Below are 25,391 nucleotides of genomic sequence, written 5' to 3' on the forward strand. Positions count from 1 at the left end.
CACTTACCAGGAAGCCCTCCCATCTATATTCCTCAGCAGGGCCAGGCTGGGTGGCGCAGGGCACCCGCCCGCTAGCCACGCGGAGAAACGGGGGGGGGGGCGCCGGAGGGATCGTCACACCACGGCGCCCGGGCGCCCGATATGCTTCAGACGGCCCTGTTCCTCAGGTCAGGAAGGCTGACACTTTAGCAATGAAACAGCTCAGCTTATAGAAGCTTATAGAAGAGCTGGAGGTTCTGCCCATTCCTGGCCCTGATCTAGGCAAATGCTTCCAAGCACTCCCCTCTTACCCTGAGAAGCCTCACATGCAGCAAGCCAACGGCGTATCTGAAGCTTCTGCCTGGCTCACCATCTCCTTTGCTTCTGTGACTCTGGAGTAGAAGGAAGAGGATCTGACTGGGAGCCAGCCAGAATTCCCAGGGGCCTGAGGCAGGAATGAAGATATTGGAGATATACATCAAGAGGTCCAGACTAGGGGGAGCCCAGAAAAATTAATAATAATTTGGACTGTAATTTGGTTTTTTAAATTTTAGTTTATTGTTTTTAATTGGATTACGATTATGGATATGTTAATTGGCTGTTTTTATTGGGAAATTAATAAAAATGATTTTAAAAAAACAAAAGCCAAAGAGTAATGTTTTTGCCTGGCGCCTAAAGATATGTAGATGGAGAGCCTCCCTGCAGAGGGCATACCACAAGTGGGGAGCCATTGCAGAAAAGGTCCATTTTTATGTTGCTACCCTCCAGACCCCTCGTGGAGGAGGCACATGAAGAAGGACCTCAGATGGTGATCTGAGGGTCCAGATCAGTTCATACGGGGAAAGGCGATCCTTGAGGTATTGCAGCCCTGAGTCATTTAACACTTTGTAGGTCAAAACCAGTACTTTGAATTAGGCCCAGAAACTAATTGGCAGCCAGTGCAGTTGGGCCAGGATTGATACTATATGCTCAAACCATCCTGCCCCAGTGAGCAACCTAGCCACTGAATTCTACACCAACTGAAGTTTCTGAACCATCTTCAGAGGCAGCCCACGTATAACACGTTGCAGTAATTTAACCTAGAAGAATGTGATGGACAATGAATTTTTGAGAAGAGAAGAATTTTGAGTAGAGGGGATTATTTGTGGGCTTTATTGAGCGTCAGGTACCATCTCTGCCTTGTGCTCAGCTTGTGGTCTTTGACAAGTCACTTGTCCTGGTCTAGAGCAGCTTCCTGTTTCATAGTCATGCCCATTGAGTTGCCTCTGGGAAGCTTACAAGGACATTCTCTGCTGTTTGTCCCCAGCACCTGGTATTTTGAGTCATACTGCTTCTGAAGAGGGAGGTTCCTGTTGCTTATCCTGTAAGAAATGGTGGGTTTCCTTGAGTGGAGGCTAGGATGGCTTTAGGCAGATGCAGCCACTGGCAGACTTTGGTAATCTTTCATATGTGTGAGGCCAAAATTTAGCACCCTGAAATGGATCTTCCTAATGATGGATCTTCTCAATTTTGCACTCCCTCAGCTCAGCACCCTATGTGACAGAATCACTTACATCTGTTGCAACCAGGGAACACTGTGGGTGGGAGGGATTTGCAATGTGGGTAGGGGGTGTAGCAGCCTTGGTTTGGGGAGATACTAGTGCTCTTGTTCAGGGCTGTAGGAAGGGGGTCCAGTGGATACGGTCCGCCCGAGGTGTCATCCCTGAGGGGGTGACAAAATGGCACACTGCCGGGGGGGGGGGCGGCACTTACCACAGGACCTGGCCTGCAGCACGCCTGAGCCATGCGTCTGTCCTCAAGTGACGTGGTGGCTCGGGGCCCCACGCTGCCCGAAACAGCAGCGTGGGGCTTGCGTCCGGCAGGCGGACCCTGTGGGCAGCTTAAGGTGGTGCCCCCCCTGGGTGGCTCGCCCCATCCCTGTTGTGTGGATCACCCCAGCGCCCCGGGTGCCGGAGCAGCTAGCTACACCCCTGTTCTTGCTAACATATAGAATGGTATTAAGACCTATCAAATTGCAGAGGGTCAGTTTAATTTCTCCCCGTACGAACTGTGAAATGAAGGGTGCACCATTTCTCCCCAAGGCCACCTGCAAATGTATCATGACAGTGCCAGAAGTGCTGTGTCATGGATAGCAATGCTGAGATCGGCTGAGGAAGACAGTGCCATTCTTTTGCTTTGCACTAAAGAAAGAAAAGGGATGGCAGTACCATTTGGAAGGCCTTTCTTAACTGGTAATGGAAAGACTTGGACGTTTTGTTCAATAAACAAGAAAATGTACTTTCTCTGCCAAATACCTGGATTTCCGCCCGTAGTTCAACAAAGGCTCTCCTGTTTGGATACAATGTCTCTTTTCTATGGCACTTTGGGTGTAAAAGATGCTCTGAGAGAGGTGTGCAAGATCTGCAAAACATTATTTTGAAAATAACAAGAGTCTTCTGGCACCATAAAGATGATCCTTTTTTGTGGCCCAAGCATTCATGGTCTGCAGTCTGGTTCATCAGGTGTTTGAAGTGTGAATCTGAGCTACAGGTGTATAGTATATATGTGTGATGCGCGCACTTGTGTGCTTTTGTGTGTGGTTTGGAAGGGGGAAATTACATGCAGAAAAGTAAAGATGTAGATAATTAACATTATTAACAGTGGCCATTCACACGTGGAAAGACGGTTGGTGGTAGCACAGACTTCCCTGCAGTGATAAGCCAATTGACTCATGTAGCGCGATAAAAATCCTTTGTCTCCATTCAGTCCACAGGTGATAGCTTTGAATCTCTTGAACTGTAATTCAGTGGTTTCACTTGCAAGTCTCTATTCATACTTTTTCTAATCATGAGGATTAAGGCTAGCCGAACACTCTTCTGCAAACTAAATGACCCTTCCTGCTTGCGATCACCCTGCCTGTGTTTTGACCTTAGCTGAAATCATTTTTGTGATGTCACAATATTTTAGATTGCTTTGTCATTGTGTTGACATATGCTAAGAAGCTGAATGGCTGAGGCAGAAAACCTCTGTACATTCTACTGTATCAAGGTCAACCAATAGGAATGCAAAAGAAAGGTGGAATTAGAAGTGATTCAGTAAAACAAGAATGGAGAAAAATCACTGGCCACACTCACCTTTTAGTTAGTTCATAGACGAAAGCCATGGTGGTGATGGTGACTGTTGAGGTCTCTTAGATGGTCAGCCTGTGATGCTTTGTAAGACCTGACTTTATGCGCTAATGAATGTCTGGATAAAGGTCAACATTTCAATGTTACTGGAATCCACTTCACTTGTGTTTTTAACATACCAGTATTTCCTTTTCAATATCTCCATGAAGTGTTGAAGACCTATGGGGCCCATTCTTCAGGCTGGAAGTCATCAAAGAGCAGAGAGTCATTCCCTGCTAGAATAAGCAGAGGGTAGCCAATTATAATCTAACATCCTTTGGAGACTTGCTAAAACCTGGGCATTTTGGAGGGGCTCTTTGGTTGGCTTTTGAGAATCAGTAGAATGTCAAGCACATTAGAATCTGTGCAGATCAGCTGAGGAGGGAGCTTCTTCCCCATCTCCACTCATCAAATGACTGATATCCCAGGGAGTGCCCTCTATCCACCCCAGCACTGTGTCTATTGCTAAAAAAGAAAAGAAAAAGAATTGTTGCTACTCCCAAAACCAGTGATGTCTTGGAAGGGTGAAAGAACAAGTTCCTGGAGAAGCAGATTAAGCTCTCAAACTTCAATATCACACTAGTTTAACCACTAGTTTAACTACCAGCTTCTATAAAATGGAGCATCTACTGTTGCTTTGAAAGAACATTTCCCACTGATCCCACCCTGATGGAACTGGAATACTGTACTAAGCCTTACATTGGGCTAGTAAGAAACCATAGGACTTAATTGATGCATTCAGTATACTAACAATGAACGAGATTACACACTATCAAAGCCAACAAGCAGATGTCTTGAAAGCAAAAGATTCCAGTAATTACTTTTAAGTCCAGAGAATTGGTCTTTATCTCCCTTCATTCTGTTGGATGCTACAGCCTAATCGTAAGAGTGATACATTGGGACTTGATCTTTCAGGATTTGGAATAAGTACATCTCAAGTGGGTGTTAATTGGAAAGTTAAGTGCAGCCCTACCTGGAAGTAGGCCCCATAGAACACAATGGCAATTACTTCTGAGTAAACTTTCATAGGCTTGTGCTCTTAGACTCTTCTGCAGAGCACTGCTTGTTCCCCTGCATGCAAACAGCCACCAAACATTTATCCTCAGTACATGCTTATGATATTGTAAAGAAACCTAAGCATGGATTTGAGACTTTCAATGATACAGCCAGCAACAATTTCCATGGTTGCAGCAGCACATTTTCCATCCACCACACTCATGGAAGTGCTACGGCTTTATCACAGTCTTGCTACCTCTGAGCCTTTCTCTATTATGTAATACATTCTGAAAGAATGACTTCGATCACTCTGCATTCCATGGGAAATTGCTGTGTCCAGAGATCTGCAGAAGAGCTGGCTATTGATGCCACTTGATGTTCAGGCAGAAAAGAAGCATAGCATAATAGAACCAGATTTCCAAAACTGTTGACCTCCTTTCTAGTTCTGCTGAAATTCTGGCCTTCAAAAGTAACACTGAGTACAGTTGCATACCTGGCACCTCTGGCACTCTATTCCTAATCCCGGAATAGGAACCAATTGTCCCTATTCATCTGGAGTAGACAGGACTTCTGTGTCTTTAATTGCCCTGCTCTCTTTTGAGTCTGGAAACCTTAAAGAGAAACCAGCAGACCCTTTGCTTGGAAATTAAACAAAAGGTCTGCTGGTTTCTCTTTAAGGTTTCCAGACTCAAAAGAGAGCAGCGCAATTAAAGGCACAGAAGTCCTGTCCACTATTGAGTCTGACAACCCTAAAACCTTCATCCATTAAAATCAGGCACAGCTGCAGGACTTGGCATATTTGGACAGCAGTCATACCTCAGACACCCTGGCAGGGCCTACCGAGTTTGACATTACTTCCTGCTGCCATGGGGCCCTCACCTGACACTGCTGCTAACTCTCACCATTGCAATGGGGCACAATGCTGCACTCGCTCCCCTGAACTTCCTTACCCCAAAGGGTGGTAGTTCTGGACCGGTCTGAAATTTCCCAAAATGCAGTGTTTAACATTGATGTCAAGCATTTTATTTGGGGTAATTTCAAATTGTGGCTAGCTGCAATGGATCAGAGCTAAGCCGGTGCTTGGTTTACAGAAGTGCTACCAACATCACCCTCCAGGGTTAGAATATTTGAGGTGCGGGACTGGATGCAACAGTGCTAGGCAGGATTCCAGACCACTTCACAGTGGCAATTCTGGATGTGGCCCATGTTGGTACCCGCAGGCCCATTACTGCTACCAAACTGAGGGCCCACTCAGGCCCTGTCAGCTGTCTTAATTAAATTTCAGGAGCCTCTAAAATGTCACAGGCATTGCAATCAGCCCAGGCTGTACTTTTGAAATAGCCTTCTCTGCAGTGATGATCAGCACAGGGCTGTTAGAAGTCTGCCCCTTAACTTTGAAATTTGTATCCTGAAGAGGTCCATCACCATGTCTGTGTGAATTGCTCAATTGAGATCAAAGCTAACTGCACATAGAAATGTGATGCTGGTGCTTCTGAAAACTGTTTAGCCCTATGCATCTGATAATTAGATGCTGATTACCAACATGTTTAAGGTGACACTTGGGAGTTCAGCATATTTTTCCACCCCCACAGCTTTGATTGACACTGAATTATTTATTGCTTACTTGCTTTCATTTTGCTTTGTTACTTACAGTACAGAGGAAGTGTGGTAACTGCATTCTGGTTGAAATATGCATGTTTTCCTTTTGACAATATTCAAGGCAGGCAGGATTACATGTGTGCTCCCTTCCTCCCCAGAACTTTGCCTCATCTTAAAAATATCCCTGCAATAAATACGTGCTAACCCATTGACTGACAATATATAAATACAGTCTGGAAGCATTTAAAAGAGGCTTTCTTACTTTGTATTGGGCACCTAAGCACCAAGGTTTAAATGTGACTGAATGTAATTTTGCACAATCAATAATTTTGTCAGCTCTGTTTCTAGCCTCTTGCTGGTTTCCATAGATACAGATGGGAAGTGACAGGTTCTCATTGTCTGTTTTGACCCCATTGTAACCTTTTGCTCCTGGACTTGGCGAACCAGAGCAGCACACAGAAACGCCATTTACCTTCCCGCTGTAGCAGTTCCTATTTATCTACTTGCATTTTGACGTGCTTTCGAACTGCTAGGTTGGCAGGAGCTGGGACCAAGCAACGGGAGCTCACCCCGTCACAGGGATTCGAACCGCCGACCTTCTGATCAGCAAGCCCTAGGCTCAGTGGTTTAACCACAGCGCCAAGCCTATGGAGAAGAACCCCAGACTATCTCTCTAGTTCCAAGCTTTAATCTTTGCATGCAATTAATATATATTGCTTTGTTGAAGAATATAGAACATACCCTTAAGGGCTGCCGCACACAAGTTTATTTTTTCATTCTTTGTTGGGAAAAACTTTACCCAAGCTGTGTAGCAAATTCATATGTGTGTTGTCTACAAGGTACACTTGTTGGGACATGGCTTCCTGCCACATGTAAGCACAGCTCTTTTGCTTGATGCGTGGTGCATTGTGGTATGTGCACAAAAATCGTGCAGCGTGCTTACATCAAATGGATTCCAGTGTGAAGAGGAGGGAGGAGACTTTTGGTGTGTAATTTTCAGTGTAAGCTGTAGAACTAATGAGATGATGTTTCAAGAAGGAAGGAGGGGTGGAGAAGTTCCAGTCCTCTCCTTATCCTGCTCACAACTATCCCTCTCATCCATTCCCCAAACAGACAAGCTGGGGTCCCTGCATAGAATTGATGTTGAGAAGGAGTGGGTTTATCATTCTTCTTCCAGTCATCCTCAACTCTCCCACCCATCACTGAGACCATTGCCTCAGGTATATAAAGAGTCATGGCAAAGTCTATTACAGTGGTACCTCAGGTTACAAACGCTTCAGGTTACAGGCTCCGCTAACCCAGAAATAGTACCTCGGGTTAAGAACTTTGCTTCAGGGTGAGAACAGAAATCGTGCTCTGGCGGCGCGTCGGCAGCAGGAAGCCCCATTAGCTAAAGTGGTGCCTCAGGTTAAGAATGGACCTCCGGAACGAATTAAGTTCTTAACCAGAGGTACCACTGTATTCCAAACCATGCCCTTCACTCTGTTATCCCAAACTGAAAAGGCAGAGACCTCTTGATCCCGAGAAGGAGGTAAATAATGTTCCCACACATACATTACCAAGACAACTTTTGTTATTAGGCAGGATATAAATACATACACATAAATACTTAACAGCTATATTTTGAAATGGCTGAGGAGGAATAACCTCCCCTCCTGCCAAACCTGGGGTTTGAAAGTGAAGGAAAAGATGTCCCATTTTTTATATATGAAGTGGTTTACTTTGGGACACCACTGAAGTGTGTGTGTGTGGAGGTGTTTAAACCCGTTTCCTACTCACGGTAGCACCAGTTAATAATCCAGTTTCTTGTTTGTGGATGGGTTTCTGTTTTGTGATAGTACAAAAGTGTTATGTTATCTTAGCAACTGGCTTACATGCAGACACAGACACACATGCAGCCCATCAAGTTTGATGGGTGTGGTAGGGTGAAGTGCCTGCAAAGTTCTGGTCCTTTCCCCAACCCCTCTTCAAAATGATTTTAATTCTATGGGTGGTCATCTCTCATGGATTCTATAGTTGCATCCTGCACTGCAGATTCTGCACTGGAGTGGGGAGTGGGGGGGTCAAAGATCATTTCAGCTTTGTGATGCTCATTGCATCTTCATGTCACTCACGTGCATCTGTTTCCAATCCTGCCCCCTTATTTCTGGAATTTGTCTCCATTCATAAGCAGCATACCATTTTTTAAGGGGGTGAGAATCTTCTTGACATACTGACCAGAATGATGATGATGTTGTTGTTTAGTCGTGTCCGACTCTTTGTGACCCCATGGACCAGAGCACGCCACTGCCTCCCGCAGTTTGGTCAAACTCATGTTAAGTAGCTTTGAGAACACTGTCCAACCATCTCGTCCTCTGTCGTCCCCTTTTCCTTGTGCCCTCCATCTTTCCCAACATCAGGGTCTTTTCCAGGGAGTCTTCTCTTCTCATGAGGTGGCCAAAGTATTGGAGCCTCAGCTTCAGGATCTGTCCTTTCAGTGAGCACTCAGGGCTGACCAGAATAGATAATGGTAATTTAAAATTAACACTCAGAGATCGTGTTCACAATAGATGAACATGCACAGAAGCCTTTATTACAGCACTGGATACTTATATCCTTTGCTTATAAAAACCCTCTTAGCTGACAGTCCCCGTCCCCACCCCCCTGGTCCACCACGTCAGTGTAGAAAAGGTAGTAGAGGAGGGAAACTGATGAACAAGAGGGGTGGCGATTTTGGATGAAGTCTGCCAGGCTGGGTTTTCCTGACTTTGGGGAAATCCTTGGGAAAAGCCTGTGCTTTCCCCCGGAATTCTAAAAGAGAGACTTGGAGAGACCTAACCCATTCCAAATCGAGCTGAGTGGATGTTGCTATAAACTGCACTTGCTCAGTATGCTGACCTCAGTGCCAGGGGAAAGGTTTCCTCTCTTTTTTGGCAGTTCGTCCTGGGTCAGTGCACAAACATTTAAGTGTTTGAAAAGCTGCCAACTATAACCGAGGGGCAGTCCTGTTTGGGCTATATTTGCTCCTGCTGTGAAGCAATTATCCTTTCATTGTCTCTTAAAGCCTCCACTGTTTCGCAATGCTGTGTGACTTAAAACACTTAGCCAGCTTGGCTGTGCAGAGTGTCCTAGGGCTGGAGCACTGCAATGCTCTCAGAATATTCCCCTATCAGCTTTGCCAGCAATGCAGTAAGTGATTCAGCAGAACAGCTCCAGTGCAGAGAATTACTGCAAGGAATTGGATGAGTCTTTTCCTATGTGGCCATGCCCAGGATCTCTTGGACCCCAGCATGTTTGCATTTGCTTCCAATTTTAGGCAGGTTTCTCTTTAAGGTTTCCAGACTCAAAAGAGAGCAGGGCAATTAAAGGCACAGAAGTCCTGTCCTCTATTGAGTCTGGCAACCCTAGTTCCATAGCTGCAACCTTGATCAAACCTGCAACCTTGGAACCAAGGCGTTATCAGCACCACACCCTAACCAACTGAGCTATAATTGTGAATATATTATAGCAAAAATCATTGTGTGTTCCCTGCCAATGTAAACTAATCCTCTAAAGGCTCTCCAGAACAGCTTTCCAAAAGGAAGAACATGAAACAATCTGTGTGTAGATTCTGATTTGCATGTCCATAGATGATGTACAGTGGTACCTCTACTTACGAATAACTCTACTTACGAATGCTTCTACTTACGAATGGAGTTCCGTCCGCCATCTTGGATGCGGTTTAGATAGGATTTTTTTCTACTTACGGATTTTTAGATAGGGTTGCTTCGACTTACGAATTTTTTCTCCCAATGCATTCCTATGGGATTCGACTTACAATTTTTTTTCAACTTACGAATGTGCATTCGGAACGCATTAAATTTGTAAGTAGAGGTACCACTGTACTTAGCACTGTAACTTGCCAGCATCTGGTAGTGGAGACTAGGAGAAAACTCAGCCTTCTCAGTTGCCTGCTGCTACAAAAATTGCAGTGGTTCCATGACAAAAACACAGCAGCAACAAAATGGAGGCCAGTTTGTGTGTGGATGCCTCTCCATGGTAAAAACTTCCAGTGTGGTCAGTAGAACACAGGTTCAAATCACTGAGAGAGGAACCACTCAAGATGAGCATCTCTGAATGAGTAAAGACCAATAGAAGAGTTTATGGCCAATCCAGTAATTGATTTTCTTGAAATGGGACAGCAGTACAGCTCCCTCTTCTGGAAGAGCAGAGAAGACAAGTCTAGTCTAGTGAACCTCTAATATATTCTCCTGGGTGGGGGCTCAGAGCCCACGTCACAGTATTTTCCAGTGATGATCAAAGGGCCTTGTTTTATGGCGCAGCTCTGCTTACTTTTGAGAGGCCTCCCCAAGGTATAGGAAAATGAGACCTGCCACCCTCTTCTCGTAGTTGAACTTCTGCATCATGTTTTCTGTCCTCTGATTCCTTAGCTTCATAAATAGAGCTGGTACAAAAAGGAGACGGCATCTTTTGGAACAAGGGAAAATAGGCTGCCGTACAAGGATCTCTGGCTTGCACTGTGCAGAACATGGGGACTGGCCCTAGCTGGCACTTGAGCCTGTTTTCAGCTGACTCTGAGAGAAGCATAGAGTGGGCAGTGTCTTGGACTACAACTCCTGCATTATTCACGAGGGAAATCCACAGAGAGGGAAGGGAGGAGTAAACAAGGAGAGTGTGCAATAGCTGTTAATACGTGGCCTGGTGTGCTCTCTCATTTGCTGTGGCACTTGAAGGTTTGGTGGGCTTGAGATAATGAGCCTCTATGTAAGCCACAGAGGAGGAGGGATGGTGAGCAGAGAGTGATTTTTTCCCCTTCCTAGCAGCAGTTGCATTGCATCTATATTTGACCCTGGGAAAAGTCTGTTCGGTTTTCACAGCATCTGAAGGCCAGAGGTCTGCTTCCTTGGAAACAGTAAGGAGCAGCATTTTTCACCCACCTGAGCACCTTGGAGGTTTCCTTGGTCGTCTTAGCAATCATGACTGAATTATTCCTTGCCTCGCCTGGAGGACCATCACTTTTGGGATAAAGGTGACTGAAAGACAATTGAATAGCCCTGGCAGGGGAGAGAGAAAGAGGAGGAGAAATGGCTTAATTGTGGAAGGTGACAAAGGTAGGCTGGTCTGCTGATTTGATACCAAATTCTTGGAGATGTAGATTAGATTTGAACAGGTGCTGTAAGATGAAATGGTGTAGAAGAGTAAGTGAGCAGTTGGTTGGTCCAGTTCCTCTATGCCAGCGTCCTCTAGAAAGGAGCACTGAAATATTGGGTTGTGGCCTCTCATCCAGTCTAAACAAAAGATTAGAGCTGGAGTTTTCCAATGCAGCTGTGTCTTTAGCATTGCTTGAGGAAGCCTAATGACAGCATGATTTCTGATTTTGTTTTGCGGCAATAGTTTCATTTTAGCTCCTTTGCTTTTTCTGTGGTTGCTAGCATTGCACTGTGCTCTAGCACTGTCAAAAAAATTAATCCATATGTGTCCCTCTCCCTCCCTCCCTCGTGTTCTTGTCCTTGAATCTCTCGTTGATTTATTGCGTGTCTTCACATGCACCTATTTGAATTCAAAGTTCTGTTGGCAGATAGGGGAGAAATGCATTGGGCCTTTGTTATCTGATGGGGAAAGCAGAAATAATTTGATTGTTGTATGACTTTGATTTTCCAGTCATGGTAGAAATGACAATATATCTTTAGCGGTACAGTGGTTAAAATACTGATTTAAGGGAACACAGATGCAAACCTCAGAGCTAGAACACCCCCCTCCAAGCTACATTTTTAGAATACAATACAAGATGAGGCACGGTGTCAGGGGAATGTCCACTTTCCTCCTCTATGCTTGAATATTTTGCTTTAAAAAGGAAGATTTTGCTGAACTCTGAATAAGTTACTCTTCATATAAAAAGATATGCAGCCTGGGCTCCTCCCCCCCCCCTAATTAAAAAACACTCAGAGCGTATGAGAGTCCCTAGATCTTGTAGTCTGCCTTTTTGTATTCTGCTGCTCTTCTATTCTTGTAACTTTGGTCTTATTTATTTTACTGTATTATAAGCTTCCCTGAGCTTTTAAAAGGAAAGTCAGGCTATAAATGTTTTGAGTGGATAAATATTTCTGAATGATGGCAGGTTTCTTCAAAGAATCGAACATGTTGGCATCCTTCTGCTTTGTAACAACAATAGAGGTGATCAGTAATGAGAGGCAGGAAATTTCCCATTTCTAAAAATGTGTGGTTTCATAAAATGAATAAGTAATGTAATGAATGGGTACAATAGCAGTCAAGGTAGGCAGCTTCAAAGTTATAATTAACTTCTTCAGGTGATTGTTCTTAGGAGAGCATGCTTGCCTGTGTAAATTAGGGTAGTTCTTTGGGTGGGCTCAAATAAGTGCCTTAACATTTTCACTGCCTTCATATTTTTTTTAAAATGTAAGCTTGTCATGTCACATTTAAGTATTCTAAGAAAATACTTTCTAAGAGAAGCTATGACTATATTTAAATCACACAAGTAAGTGCATTTTATGGATTCCCCCATGGAATACTTCAATTATATGTTATTGCCAAAACATAAAATAAAACTTGAGACTTATACATCATACTCCCCCCCCCCTTTCCTTTTTAAGGTAAGCATGGTAAAGCAGACCCTTTAGTCCAGCAGAAGCCCAATAAATTTAGGGCAGCAGAAAAGTCTTCATAATTTTCTCGGATTCAAAACTTCTCAGAAAACCCACATCACTGGATAGGATCAAAGCAGTTTTGAGGCAAAGGGTCATGGAAATGAGTAGGAAGCTTTGTGCCAAGTCTTTCTTCCAAACTATAGGGATCAGATTCTGTGTGATTGAAAGCTATGTCTAACTTGGGTTCACCTCAGACTGCTGTCTGTTGATTACTTCATATGATGATCCATAAGTAAGAAAACAGGAGTATAATGGAAGGTATGCTGGTTAGCACATGGTTTTTTTTAATTCTTCCTAGGGCAGGTATACTGTTAACTTCTCCCTACTCAATAAATAGATGCTACTGATGAACATGCAATTGTGCACTACATTTTAAAATAGTTGTATCTATCCCAGCAGGTAGAATCTAGCTACTATCTTTTATTCTACCTTAAGAAGTGCCTTTCCCATAGCACTCTGCCCATGCCCTTAGGTCGTCTGCTGAAGTCTTTCCCAATGTCATCCTTACCAGAGGAGAAGTGAGCAGCAGCAAGAGAAAGGGCCTTTCTGGTTGTGGCACCGACTATGAAACCCCTTCCCCAATGAGACACTCTTGGAGCCCACCTTGATTTTTTTAGACCCCAGGCAAAAACATTTTTGTTTACCTATTGTCAGCCTGTTGGTTTGGTATAAAAGCGGGGTGGGTGGGGTGGTGGTGGTGAAAAAAAGGCAGCTCTATATAGGGAAGTTTTTAGTTTTGATGCCTTACTGTGTTTTAATTTGTTGGAAGCCACCCAGAGTGGCTGGGGCAACCCAGTCAGATGGGTGGCAAACAAACAAACAAATAAGATGATGCATCACAATAACTCTCTCTCACTCACTCACTCACTCACACACACACGAGAAACACAGGACTTTTCTCTTTCTCCAGGGAGTGAGTGACTGAGAGGCATAACAAATCTATCTTGAAAACACATAGGGAATAGGGCAATTCATTTCGCACTAGATAGAGATCATCCTAAGGGGGGGGACATGAAATCTCTTAATCAGCAATTGCCTCTGGGTTCTGCCATCTGTTCTGACAGGTGCCACCCCTTAGCTCCCAGGCTTTGCTCCCTGTGTCTCAGGATCTGACCCCCGGGACATCTGGCAAGCCTAGCTAGAACTGTTCTAGCAACAGCTGTGCATTGAATACAACGAGTCCCATTTCCTCCAGAAAAACTAGTCAAATGTTGAATATCTTAATTTGATGCCTCCTGAAAATGGGTTCTTCCGTGCTGTTCTTTCTTTCATATTGTATGGCATGGCTGTGCCAAGCAAGAGCTACTAGTGCCAGTGCGTTGTAATGGGTGTTTAATGCTCCTACAGCTCCTACAGCTAGGAGAACGAATTTTAGGTTTCTCAATTCTTATAGTAAGGGTTAGTATACCCAGCCCTCCTAGGTTTGTTACCACTTCAGCAGAGCCGGCCCTCCCATGACACAGGGTGAAGTGACTGCCCACCCCACTTGCTTCTGCCACTAAGAGGGAGGTGGTCTGGTGTGCGACATTGCTGCTCATCTTCCCCACCCCCAGCCACAGAAGCCAAGCGAGTGCTAACACCTGGAGGAGTGCTCCAGCTTCTGCCAATTTGGGCGAATGCTGGAGCTCAGCAGTGGAAGTGGGTGGTGGAGGGCGGGGCCAGGAAGCGGCAATTTCCATTCATGGAGTAACTTGTCCTGCCAGCTGATTGCTGAAGTGGGAAAGCTCTAAATCAGCCCCTACACTTGTAGGTTCTTGTTAAACAGTTAGGGTTTCTTTTTTCTACCTGCTATCTCTAGTCTCTATTTTAATTATATTTTATTTTATTGTTTTATATTTTGTGTTTGATGCAGGCTGTAAGTCAGCTTGACTGTCTCTCTACAACAATAAACCAACAACTAAAAGCAGTTCATACAACTGAGCTGCTCAGTGTATAGAAAGTTTTATTTAAAAAAATCTTAAATCTTCCTAAAAAGGATTGAGGTATGCTGCCCCAAACTGAGACACTAACTGGACAAAGCAATTTGGAAGTTGCTGCGTTTTGGTCTGATTTTTTTTTTTTACCTGCGCAAGTGACAAACTTCACTTTTCATTGAGATTCGCTGCCATCCAACGCATTCCCCAAATAATAATGGCATGTCACAATGCCATTGTTTTGAAAGCGGTCTCCAATTATAGTTTAGTTTCATGTCTCCGATTGGAGCAAAGGAAATATGAACTATTAATCATACCTTAAGCGAAAGGAGTTAGATATGGTGTGGGGGAGTAGGTGAAGTACATGGCGGTTTTCCTTGCCCATTTCATTAATGAACCATTCATGTGTAACTTCTGCAAGTGCAGAAGGAAAGGAAATGGGATTTTCAGAAGGTGTTAATAAGAAGTGCTGATTGGACCACTGGGATCAGAGGTGCTGTGAGCACATTTTTAGAAAATAGTACAAAAGAGCTTGGGTGGTAATTATTCTTCAAACCATTCAGTGCTTGTGTCTTACTGCCTGACCCTATTAGCTATAGCTCCAAGCACAGCAACTCAAGGATCATGTTCTAGGTCCTAGTGCCAAGACATAACTGAAGCTTCTAAGCTAAGGCTTGGATCCATCCAGCAATGCTCCATTAGAGCACTTGTATCTTTTGACATTGGGAGGAAGGTTTCTTTCAGTGCCTTTACTTGGCCTCTTTGCACGAGCCTTTCTGGTATTCAAGAGCCAAGGAGCCAGGTGTGAACACATGGGCCCAGTCATGGGGGTAGTGAAGCGCATGGAGGCATGTTACTTAACCATGGAAAAGTAACTCTGAGCTATGGGATGCCAACAGGATCTTCTGGGCTCTGTACACTGTATGTGGATTGGGTCCTCCACCACACCTGCAGTTCTGTTGGCAAGAACTGTTTCTTGTGTATATATTAAAGGAGTGTCTCCACTCCCACCGTTCAGCCCGGACACTGAGATCCAGCGCCAAGGGCCTTCTGGTGGTTCCCTCATTGTGAGAAGTGAGGTTACAGGGAACCAGACAGAGGGCCTTCTCGGTAGCAGCACCCGCTCTGTGGGAACGCCCTTCCATCAGATGTCAAGGAAATAAGCAGCTATCCTAACTTTAAAAGACATCTGAAGGCAGCCCTGTTTAGGGAAGCTTTTTAATATTTAATGCTGTATTGTTTAAATATTCAATTGGGAGCCGCCCAGAGTGGCTGGGGAGACTCAGCCAGATGGGTGGGGTGGAGTATAAATAATAAATTATTATTATTATTATTATTATTATTATTATTAGCATAGCACAGGTGCCTCTGGGCACGTTGTGACTGGGATCTCAACGGCACTGTGTTTTGTAATGTTCTCAGTCACCCTGTAAACAAAGTGTGGGATTTAATGTCACGCTGTTCCCATCATTCCATCTGCACAAACATTCCAGATTGCCAGATGAAAGGATATCCCTTTCCTCCCCTGCACACTGTTTTGTGGGTTCTCCCAACACCTCCATAGCTTATTTCAGGGGCCACGCTGGGTGAAGAGAGAGAGGAAAGTCCCATTGCATATGTGGAATTCCTTGCACAGGGCTTCTGCTGACATGTCTGGGTAGGTGAATCCCACCCAAAGTTTTTAAAAAATGATCTGTTTTTTAAACAGGAGAAGGGACTAGAGATTGAGGGTCCAGAACAAAGGACTCAGGACTGGTTCACCTCACTGCTCCCCCAACAATGGACCTGTTTCCTAGGATTGAAGAGCAGTGAATGTTAGTTCATTAAAAGTAGAACACTACTTTGCCTTCAGGCTTAGAAGATAATTGGGTATGGCCTAGCATGCTTTACATGTCTTGCTATACATTGGACATGTTTTACTTCTGATCTTTGTAAGCTGTTCTTGGGAACCCTTCTGGCTGAAGAGCAGGGTACAACTGGCTTTAAAGGATGAGACCAAGATACATCTAGTCTAACTGCCCACATTCAGTTTCTGATGTTGGACAGCCAGGTACCTTTTAATACTCAAGAGTGAGACATTGATGTTGATGTCTCTTATTTGTTGTACTTTTGAGTCTGAACAAGAATATCTCATTCTTAATTGTTTTGGCTAAATATCATTGTTAGACATAATCCATGATGGATTTTAGTGGCATAGAATCATGTTTATTCCGGGTTTTTCCCCCAAGCCATGTGATTGATCGGACTTCTGTGAAAAAACACACTGAATTTTTCAGAAGTTGCAGCACATCATTCCAAATGTTAGTGGTTTTTCTGCCCCAGGGATCGATGCTCTCCTGAGTTCTTCTGTGGGAACCTGAAGGCCAACCCCCCCCCCCCCACAGTAAGGAACTGTGATTGTTAATTAGAGCAGGGATGGAAAGGCCTTCAGTCTTTTGAACTTTGCGTGGTAAACCTTCATTCATTCTCTAGTGGCTGTTATCTATGCATTACCACAGGGGTTACCTAACTGAACATTCCTGCATATGGAAAACTAGTATTTTTGGGAGAAAGTGCAGCTAGAGCCTTCCTGACAGCTCAGTTTTCTACGTGCAGGAAATTTTTGTGCATGGCGAGAAGCATTAAGTCACATGTGCCTCATCTAATGAAGGTTCAATTACGAATTAGACAGCATCGCCTGATTCTTTCCTCTGCATGTTTTCTTTCCCACCCAAACCAGTGTGGGCAAGTTGCAGACAGAAGGAAGAACACTTGGACATATTGTTGCCTTAATTCTTTCCCCTCCCGTCCTTTCTCAGCATCACAGACCTGTTTATTGGGACAGTGTCATCATAAATATGTTTAGAAAAGGAAGTTATTGGCTGTGTACACATTACTGTTTACTCTGGCTACAGTGCATTTCCACTGCTCATTTTTGAATTCATGTACACATATTACTTAAGATATGGAGTTATACTGTAGTTTCTTGTACAATACTGTGTTTTTATGTGGTTTCCTTCAATCCAATGTGAGCACGGTTTCCTTATTCAAGTTGCATGGAATCCCAGGTGTGTCCATTTGTGAAGACTTCCTTTCCATCTGGATTTCTGGGGCCGGAGAACAGGGCAGGGAAACCAACCAGGCAGTACCATCAGATGAAGACACACACACCCCCAATCTCCACCCATTGGTATGGGCATGCAGCAGGTGACTTCAGTGCACATGAACCCATGCTGATATGTACAGCTGCAAGCAAATTTGACTTGAAACGCAATGAGAAAAAAACAACCTTGCTTCCTTTTAAGCCGGTAAAGTGTACACACCCATTGTCTGTCTGAATTTATATCTTCAGTGAAGTTTTTTTCTTGCCTGAATAGCAGAGTTGTCCAAAATTCAAAGTAACTGTAGATCAAGCAAAAAAAAGGATAAAAGTGTATTCAAGAATTTGAAAAGAATATTGTGTGTTAAATGTGTTACCATTTGAAGAGAGAGGATATTGTGCTTATTTAATACAGATCTGTCCTCCTAAAGAGCAGCTGTTCTTTCATATGTTGTGCATATTCTGATTAATTAGAACTAGATTTTGACCTTTACAAACTTTAGATATCACTTGTAGTTTTGAGCTTTATTTGAAGCATTTATAACCCACCCTTCAGTCAAACATGGTTCCAGGGTGGCATATGAAAATCAGTAGTAAGACTGTCCCCTGTTCTCAGGCTTAGAATCCAAAAAGAAATGACACAAAATGAAAAGGGTATAGGTGGGGAGGAGAGGGGGGAAAACACAAGTCATCTGTCACAGATGCTTTAGCTGAAATTCTTGCATCGCAATGGGTTAGACTTGATGGCCCTCGGGTCCCTTCCAACTCTAAGATTCTATAAGCTTGGGCACCAGTTCTTCAAGTTATAGCTGTTATAACACAGGCATGTAGTCCTACAGTTATATAGCTCTGCCTGTGTGGGATTGTAACTGCTCTCAATCAGATCTGGGAGCAGAACTGGTGACAATGTCTGGGGCATGGCAGATAGCAATGTCAGGACCATGAGGCTAGATTTGTTTCTGTGATGGCAGTTCTTTCCTCAGACAGGTGACCTGATGGAAGGTGGGCTCTTCACAGGAGAGGTACTTGATGGAGTCACCAAAGCCAGTGGCAATTAGTGTAGTTAATGCAGTTTATTAAATCTGCATATTGCTTCCCAATATAAAAAGTCCGTTAGCAATTAACGTCCATTTAAAAAAGACATATTAAAAACAAATGTACTGTAACAATATAGTACAATATATCATCACTGCTTGCCAAATGCCCAGGAATACAAATAGGCCTTTACCTGGCACTGAAACATTGGTGCCAGGCAGACTTCCCGGTGAAGAGCTGCCTTGGCCTCAACAAGAGTAACCCCTTCCTGGAAACTCTTGACCCACCCCCAGATCCGATTGAGGAGCAAGTAATATTGACCGGGTCAGGAGGATAGGATAGTTAAATGCCCAGTCCACCAAGCACTTTGGCTACCTCCTATTGAAATTGGTGAAACTTAACAGAAGCTACACGATAGCAGAGTTTACTGTTTAGCTCCCCATAGCAAGGTAAGTTTAACTAGTTGCTGTTTGAAAACTCCGTCAGAACCTGCATTTTTGTTCAGCTTCAGGTCTCCTTGAGAAAAGAATAATTTTATTCTTGCTGATAAAAGAGTTTATTCACCCTATATCAAGTACTACTGGATGTCTGTTTTCAAGTTATAGATTTATAGATTATAACCTTACAAATTATTCATTGTAAATACAGTGGTACCTCTACTTACGAATAACTCTACTTACGAATGTTTCTACTTACGAATGGAGCTCCGTCCGCCATCTTGGATGCAGTTTCTTCTACTTACGAATTTTTAGATAGGGTTGCTTCGACTTACGATTTTTTTCTCCCAATGCATTCCTATGGGATTCGACTTACAATTTTTTTTCGACTTACAAATGTGCGTTTGGAACATATTAGATTCGTAAGTAGAGGTACCACTGTACAGTAAATACTAAACAGTGTGTATGGTGACAAAGACCAAGAGTAATCATTTTGAAGGCATGGGTTTAATTGTAGCTAAAATCATTGTGTATGGTCTTGTTAATTTGATCTCTGAAAAGAGGACTCCTGTGCAAAGAGAATGCCACAATGCCACATTCATTGTTGCATTTCTTTCAAATGTTTGTATATCCAGTGCTTTCTACTAAAAGTAGAACTGGAAGGTCAACTTCGATTTACCATGCAGATTCTACATAATTTAATTTTAAGAATACAAAACACTAGCTTGGCTGGCATCAATAACAATTCCTGACCTATAAGAGATTAAATTAAGTTTTGAACAATTGCAATATCTCTGCTAGAGATGAGAAATAGCTGGTTGCACCCAGGGCATCTGGGGACTTCAAATGTGAATTTAATTATGAACTTTTAGCAAGGACACCTGTCAGTCTTCTATTCTTGAACTGAGCTGAGTATCTCATGTAAAATGTGTCAATCAGTTAGTAGTTATATGGCTGACATTGATTTGAAGGAAACTTGGCCGTATGCCTGGGAAAGGACCCCCAGATTGAGGTCTGCTTAATTGTATGCTCAGTTGTGTTCAGCACCCAGTGCATCACAGTTCATATCCTTACTTAGACCGAGAGCAACACTTAGGGCAGTGATTTGCCAAAGACCCCACAGAGAGCATCATATATGTATTCATCATGTGCCACCCTCTTCCTTCTTTGATGGTATTTCCAATGGTCCAGGAATCAGCATGTTTTTACATGAGTAGAATGTGTCCTTTTATTTAAAATGCATCTCTGGGTTATTTGTGGGGCCTGCCTGGTGTTTTTGCATGAGTAGAATGTGTCCTTTTATTTAAAATGCATCTCTGGGTTGTTTGTGGGGCATAGGAATTCGTTCATATTTTTTTCCAAAATATAGTCCGGCCCCCCACAAGATCTGAGGGACAGTGGACCTCTGAAACCCTGCTGAAAAGGTTTGCTGACCCCTGACACTGGCTATGAGAACCTTAACCTTGGTGGACATGAAAGTCATGAAAAGAACCCTATTGCTGAAGGGTCTGAAGTGGTGAGGTGGGTCCTCTTTTTTTTCTGCCCGTCTGTGCTTCTATACCCCAGGGAGTCCATTGTTTACTTTCTCTTAGTAAATGAAACTCCATAGCCCTAATCTCCATGAAAATGAAAGCATTAAGCTTGATTAAAGCTGGGGAAAGAGCATAATGAGGTCTACTTGAAAATGTGCACGAAACTCAGAATCCCTATTAATATCTCAGTCATAGTAGCCCAGTTATACTATTTGGTTTTCTGAAATGTCTCTCCATACCTGAGGATGAGTCTCTAACAATAATATATTTCTGTGCTCAGTAGAGCAAGGAGCAAGCTAAGTAGTTCAGAGTGTTTTAAGATTGGCAGTCCAATCTGAACCAGGAAGATAAAGTGTGACCTCTGGTAAGCAGTGATTGCAGTAGTTATTAAGTGAGGTTAAGCTGGTTATTACTCCCTAGGATTGCATTCTGGCTTGTTGCTCTCTTCCAAGTGAGAGGCTGTATTTTGAAGCAGTAGCTGTCAAACAACGCAAGACATGAGCCATGCCTACCGGTACAGTTTCAGCTCCGACTTTCCTGTGACTTGAATGCAAGGAATAAATATCTCTATTTAGCTAGGAGGAGGGGGTTGCTACGATTGAAGAAGGCAACACTCTGTGTGATGTGGGTGGAAGAGGGGGAGATGGAAGCCCTGCTTGGCAATTTCTATGCATTACCGGAGGCAAGAATCACACATACTTTTCATGAAAAATTTTTGATCATTCAATTCACTAGGGAATCCCTGTGCATGAATGCAGGTTGTTATGGATACAAGGAACTGCCTTGCTCCCCATGGATTGTAACAAATGGATTGTGTTGCTATTATGGAGGACTGTGTAATTTTTTATTTTTGCAAAGCATGATCTGATTCATTGGCGATGGGAGTCTTTTGCCAATCCCAAAAGAATAAAAATCACGATAGCCTCATAAAAGGTTCACTAAAAAAACTATTTAAATGTTCAAAGTGATGGGTTTTCGGGGGGTTTAGGGCATTCTTTAGTTACAATAAAAAGTATTTCTACTGAAATGTTGATCATGTACTAAGTCCTCTGATCTAGCGGTTTGCCTTGTAACTATGACTGTAGCAGTGTTGCTTTAAAATACTATTCCCTAACTAATTTATTCAGTTAGCAGCTTCTAGTTTATCTGTCAGAAGTTCAGACTGTGATTTGGCACTTGAGATAATATTTGCCTCCATCATGGGCTAAGCAAGTTCCAGCTGCTTGGCCCCACCTCCCTTGCCTCAGAAGAGCTCAGTGGGTTTGCCTAGTGGGCAGTGGGCAGGATGAGGGCAGGATACTGGCACTATATGGACACCAACAATATTTCTGTTTCTGATACTACATTATATTATATTGCGGAGATCTTTTGTAAATCACTTTGAGAAGCCTCTAGGGCAGGCATGGCCAAACATGGCCCTCCAGTTGTTTTGGGACTACAATTCCTATCATCCCTGACCACTGGTCCTTTTAGCTAGGAATGATGGGAGTTGTAGTTCCAAAACATCTGGAGGACCAAGTTTGGTCATGCCTGCTCTAGGGGCTATAAAGTGGAGCATAGGTATTTTGAATGAATGAATGAAAGCTTTCCAAAGCAGGGATGGATCATATACAATTGTAGGGTGTGCATTTGATTAGTATTTTGGATTTCCATTTGACTTTTGAGTATTGACTGAAAACAAAACTATGTCCAAGGAGCTACATTGCTGACTCATATACATGAATTGTCCCTTCCTCTGGTGCACTCAACGTTTTGCTGTAGGTGATGTCTTGGGATTACTATCTAGCTGACTGAACTAAAACTGAAATGTCCAAGTTTAACAATAATATAGCATATTGAAGGTTTTATTTAGTCATTTGTATTACTATCTGACCAGATATGAGGATTGATTTCTCAAAATAACTCTGAACCTCAGTATGCAAAAAGATTCACTTTTAGAGCGCCTAACATTTCCCCATTTGGAACAAGAATATAGGAAGTGCCTTGTCAAATTATTGGTTCACCTAGCTCATTATTGTCTACGCAGTGAATAGCAGTAGCTATCCAGCATCTCAGACATGTGTCTTTCCCACCTCAACTTGGAAAAGCCGGGAATTGAACCTGGGACTTTAAGCATCATCATGTTTGATAGCCAGCATATGACTGTAATTGGTAGTGTAAGTAAGGAGGACTCCTCCATTGGGAGAAGGAGCTGTACCAGTGTGTGCAACTACAAACAAGATTAGCATCAGCCCTTTCTTTGTCATCCCCCATATGCCCAGAAGGAGCATTTATTTGCTGGCCTTGAAAGACGAGCTGAACTCACTGTCTTTTTCTGTGGCAGGCTCTGCTTCAGTACATTTATTAGGTCTTTAGGCCATCCCCTCAAGGGATGCAAATGGTTTTAAATAGGCATGATGACCTATATCACAATTCAAGGTGAAAGCAGGTCAAGAGGAATATGCTGGTGGATTTAACCGCACTAATCTGGTAAACTGAAATTAACTCCCAGCCTTTCCCTTTCTTGGCCACGGTCCCTTGTTTGCTCGTAGGTTACCCAGACTATGATTCAAGAGTAATAATAATAATAATAATTTATTATTTATACCCCGCCCATCTGGCCGGGTCTCCCTAGCCACTCTGTGCCAGCTGGGGAGTATGTGCCAGCCACATTTTAGTCTTTATTGAAAGGACAGACAAGTCTATATTAAAAGAAATCTGTGTGATATTCAGTCCAAATGTAATGATTGGTTAATAGTAGGCCAGCAGTGGGGCAGAATTTTGCTTGTAAGGCAATAGTCACAGTGAGCAAGTATGGTCTAATATGTTGCACTTAGACCCGGAAGATCTAAGTTCAGACCCTTGCTGAACCATGATGCTCACCCAGACATTTCGCTATATGCACACACACTTTCAGCATAATTTACAGGTATGTCATGAGAATAAAATGGAGAAAATCCATGTATACTGCCCTGAGCATCTTGGGGGATGGGTGGGATAAAAATAAAATGAATACTGTACTAACAAATTCTTCTGTTTGCCTCTTTAAAACAAAAATTGAGAGTTGACATGCACTCCAGTAATAGAGGGAGGATGCACCTGGCTTTCAAAGAACTGCTTTGAAAAGTACCACATGATGGTGGGTCATCATTGAGAGTTGACCAATGACCCATATAGTTCATCATTATGTTCTCCAACTAGCTATTTAGGGGAAGTCCGCAAGCGTGACATGAGTACAGTAATGTTCTTCCTACTTGGAACTCTTTTCCCTGGAGACGTCCATGGCAAATCGTTCAAATCATCCATATTTCCCTTTCTGAGGGAAAGGCTGTTTCATCTTATCAGGACAGGTAACTTCCAAAGGACTTGAACTCTTAAGGTTCATCCTTATTTTACACTGTAGATAGTGATCTCTTTAAAAATTATTTATTTCTATCAGCTTCCTGCACTAAAGCTCTGTTGCGATGAAAGAAATGACTTGTAAGCTGCAGCGTCTAAGATTGCATTTGGCTTAGAAAATGTACAGTGGATCGGCAGAGAGCCATTTGAGCAGTGTTGGACACACATTTGACTTCTGGGACCTTAAGGGTGTGGGGTTATATCATTATTTGTGATACACTGACCAAGGGTGCAGTTTTTTGTATATATGTTAGAAAATAAATTATTCAATTGATTTCAGTGGGGCTCCTTTCCTATCAAACACTAAGACAATAAGGCAGCAAGAGATTTGAGAACCATGTTCCTAAAGAATATAACACATTTCTCCCAGCAGACAAAGATTAAAAGCAACAAAGAGCTGGGGTATGAATACATGAATTGTTCTTTGACTTTTCATTCTGCCTCTTGTCTGCAGATATTATTAGAATTTTATGCATGTTTGAGAATGAGGGAGTCTTTGCAACTGTTTGGCATCCAGCTGTCACGTGACACCCCACTTAAAACGCTCGATAGAAAATTCTTGAGTTCCCACCCATCTGCCCTCCAATAATTGCTTTTAGCCAAACGGAAACTTTATATATCTTCTGCAAAGTATGGAAATGTTTATGTAGATAAGGAAAAAATGTTTGCCTCCAGTAACAAACATATAATTTGTTTATTATCCACTAAATAATGCCGCACAATAATGCCAGACACATTTTCAAAAGCAGAATGATAGAGTATTCTATAGTAACAAATGAATTTCATCACTTTTTCCATAATTAGCGATGCTTATTAAGGGCCAGATTGCACGGTGTGATAAATATGCCTTTTAAAAAGCATGCAAACTCACCATTTTTGTTTTGTATGAAAAACAGCCAGGGCTGCCCAGTCCAGAGTGCGCTGTTGATCTGGATTGGAGCTTTATGCTGTTTTTCTGACAAAAACACTCCCCGCCAGGTGCTAATGGCCCCTGAAAATTCAATTTGCATTGAAAAGCACTTCTGGGGGCAAATAATAGCCAGGGAACTTTCCAGCAAGAAACTGGCACAAAGTCCCGAGCTCAGTGAAACGAGAAGTTCTTATATTGATTGCAACTCCCCTCAGTTTCAGCCAGCATGGTCAATGGTCAAGGATGATGGGAGTTCTAGTCCGACAAAAGCTGGAGGCTACAGGCTCTCCACCTGCTTTAAGCTTTTGCAGAAGCTGTTGATGATTACCATTTTAAAAATTCTCTGTATTTTGTACAATTTAAAAATAGTAATTTATTCTGGTTTACTTTGTAATTTTGATAGTTATAATTTTAAATAACTGATGTGCATCTCATTCTACTCTAAATAGCTTGGTTTGGACCCAGGTGTGGTTAAAAGTAAAGCACTAACTAGTCTGTGTGAAGTGTTCCTAGGTACAAGCCCATATTGTTTGAACATCATTTGCATTAATACATCTATTGGTTAAAGGCCCCTTGATACATAAGCTAAAAGAATTGGTGGTTTTATGGCACACCATATAACCTTGCATAAACTGAGCAGAATGGCCATTAAAAATCCTGACTTTAGGTAGTAGGTACCAGGGTGCATATTTGACTTGCAGCATATATGGAAGAACATGTATTAAATGAGGAGTCACAGCCAG

The 25,391-nt window shown here is 42.9% G+C and overlaps 1 protein-coding gene across 6 annotated transcripts in view; it reads left to right on the forward strand.

Annotated features, from left to right (window-relative positions):
* NFASC (neurofascin) overlaps positions 1-25,391 on the forward strand; it is a 197,675-nt gene that overhangs the window by 18,729 nt on the left and 153,555 nt on the right. For 4 of the 6 annotated variants that reach the window (XM_035122043.2, XM_035122048.2, XM_035122051.2 and 1 more), the window contains exon 1: positions 10,354-10,810. The exons of 1 other annotated variant lie outside the window; for it this stretch is intronic. The gene's annotated coding sequence lies outside the window, so the exon portion shown is untranslated. Of the gene's footprint in view, positions 1-10,353; positions 10,811-25,391 lie in introns of those variants that run through there. One more of the 6 variants, XM_060277091.1, reaches the window with a different exon arrangement.

The sequence above is a fragment of the Zootoca vivipara genome, chromosome 7, assembly GCF_963506605.1.
Source record: "Zootoca vivipara chromosome 7, rZooViv1.1, whole genome shotgun sequence".
In the NCBI taxonomy this organism is placed as follows: Eukaryota; Metazoa; Chordata; class Lepidosauria; order Squamata; family Lacertidae; genus Zootoca; species Zootoca vivipara.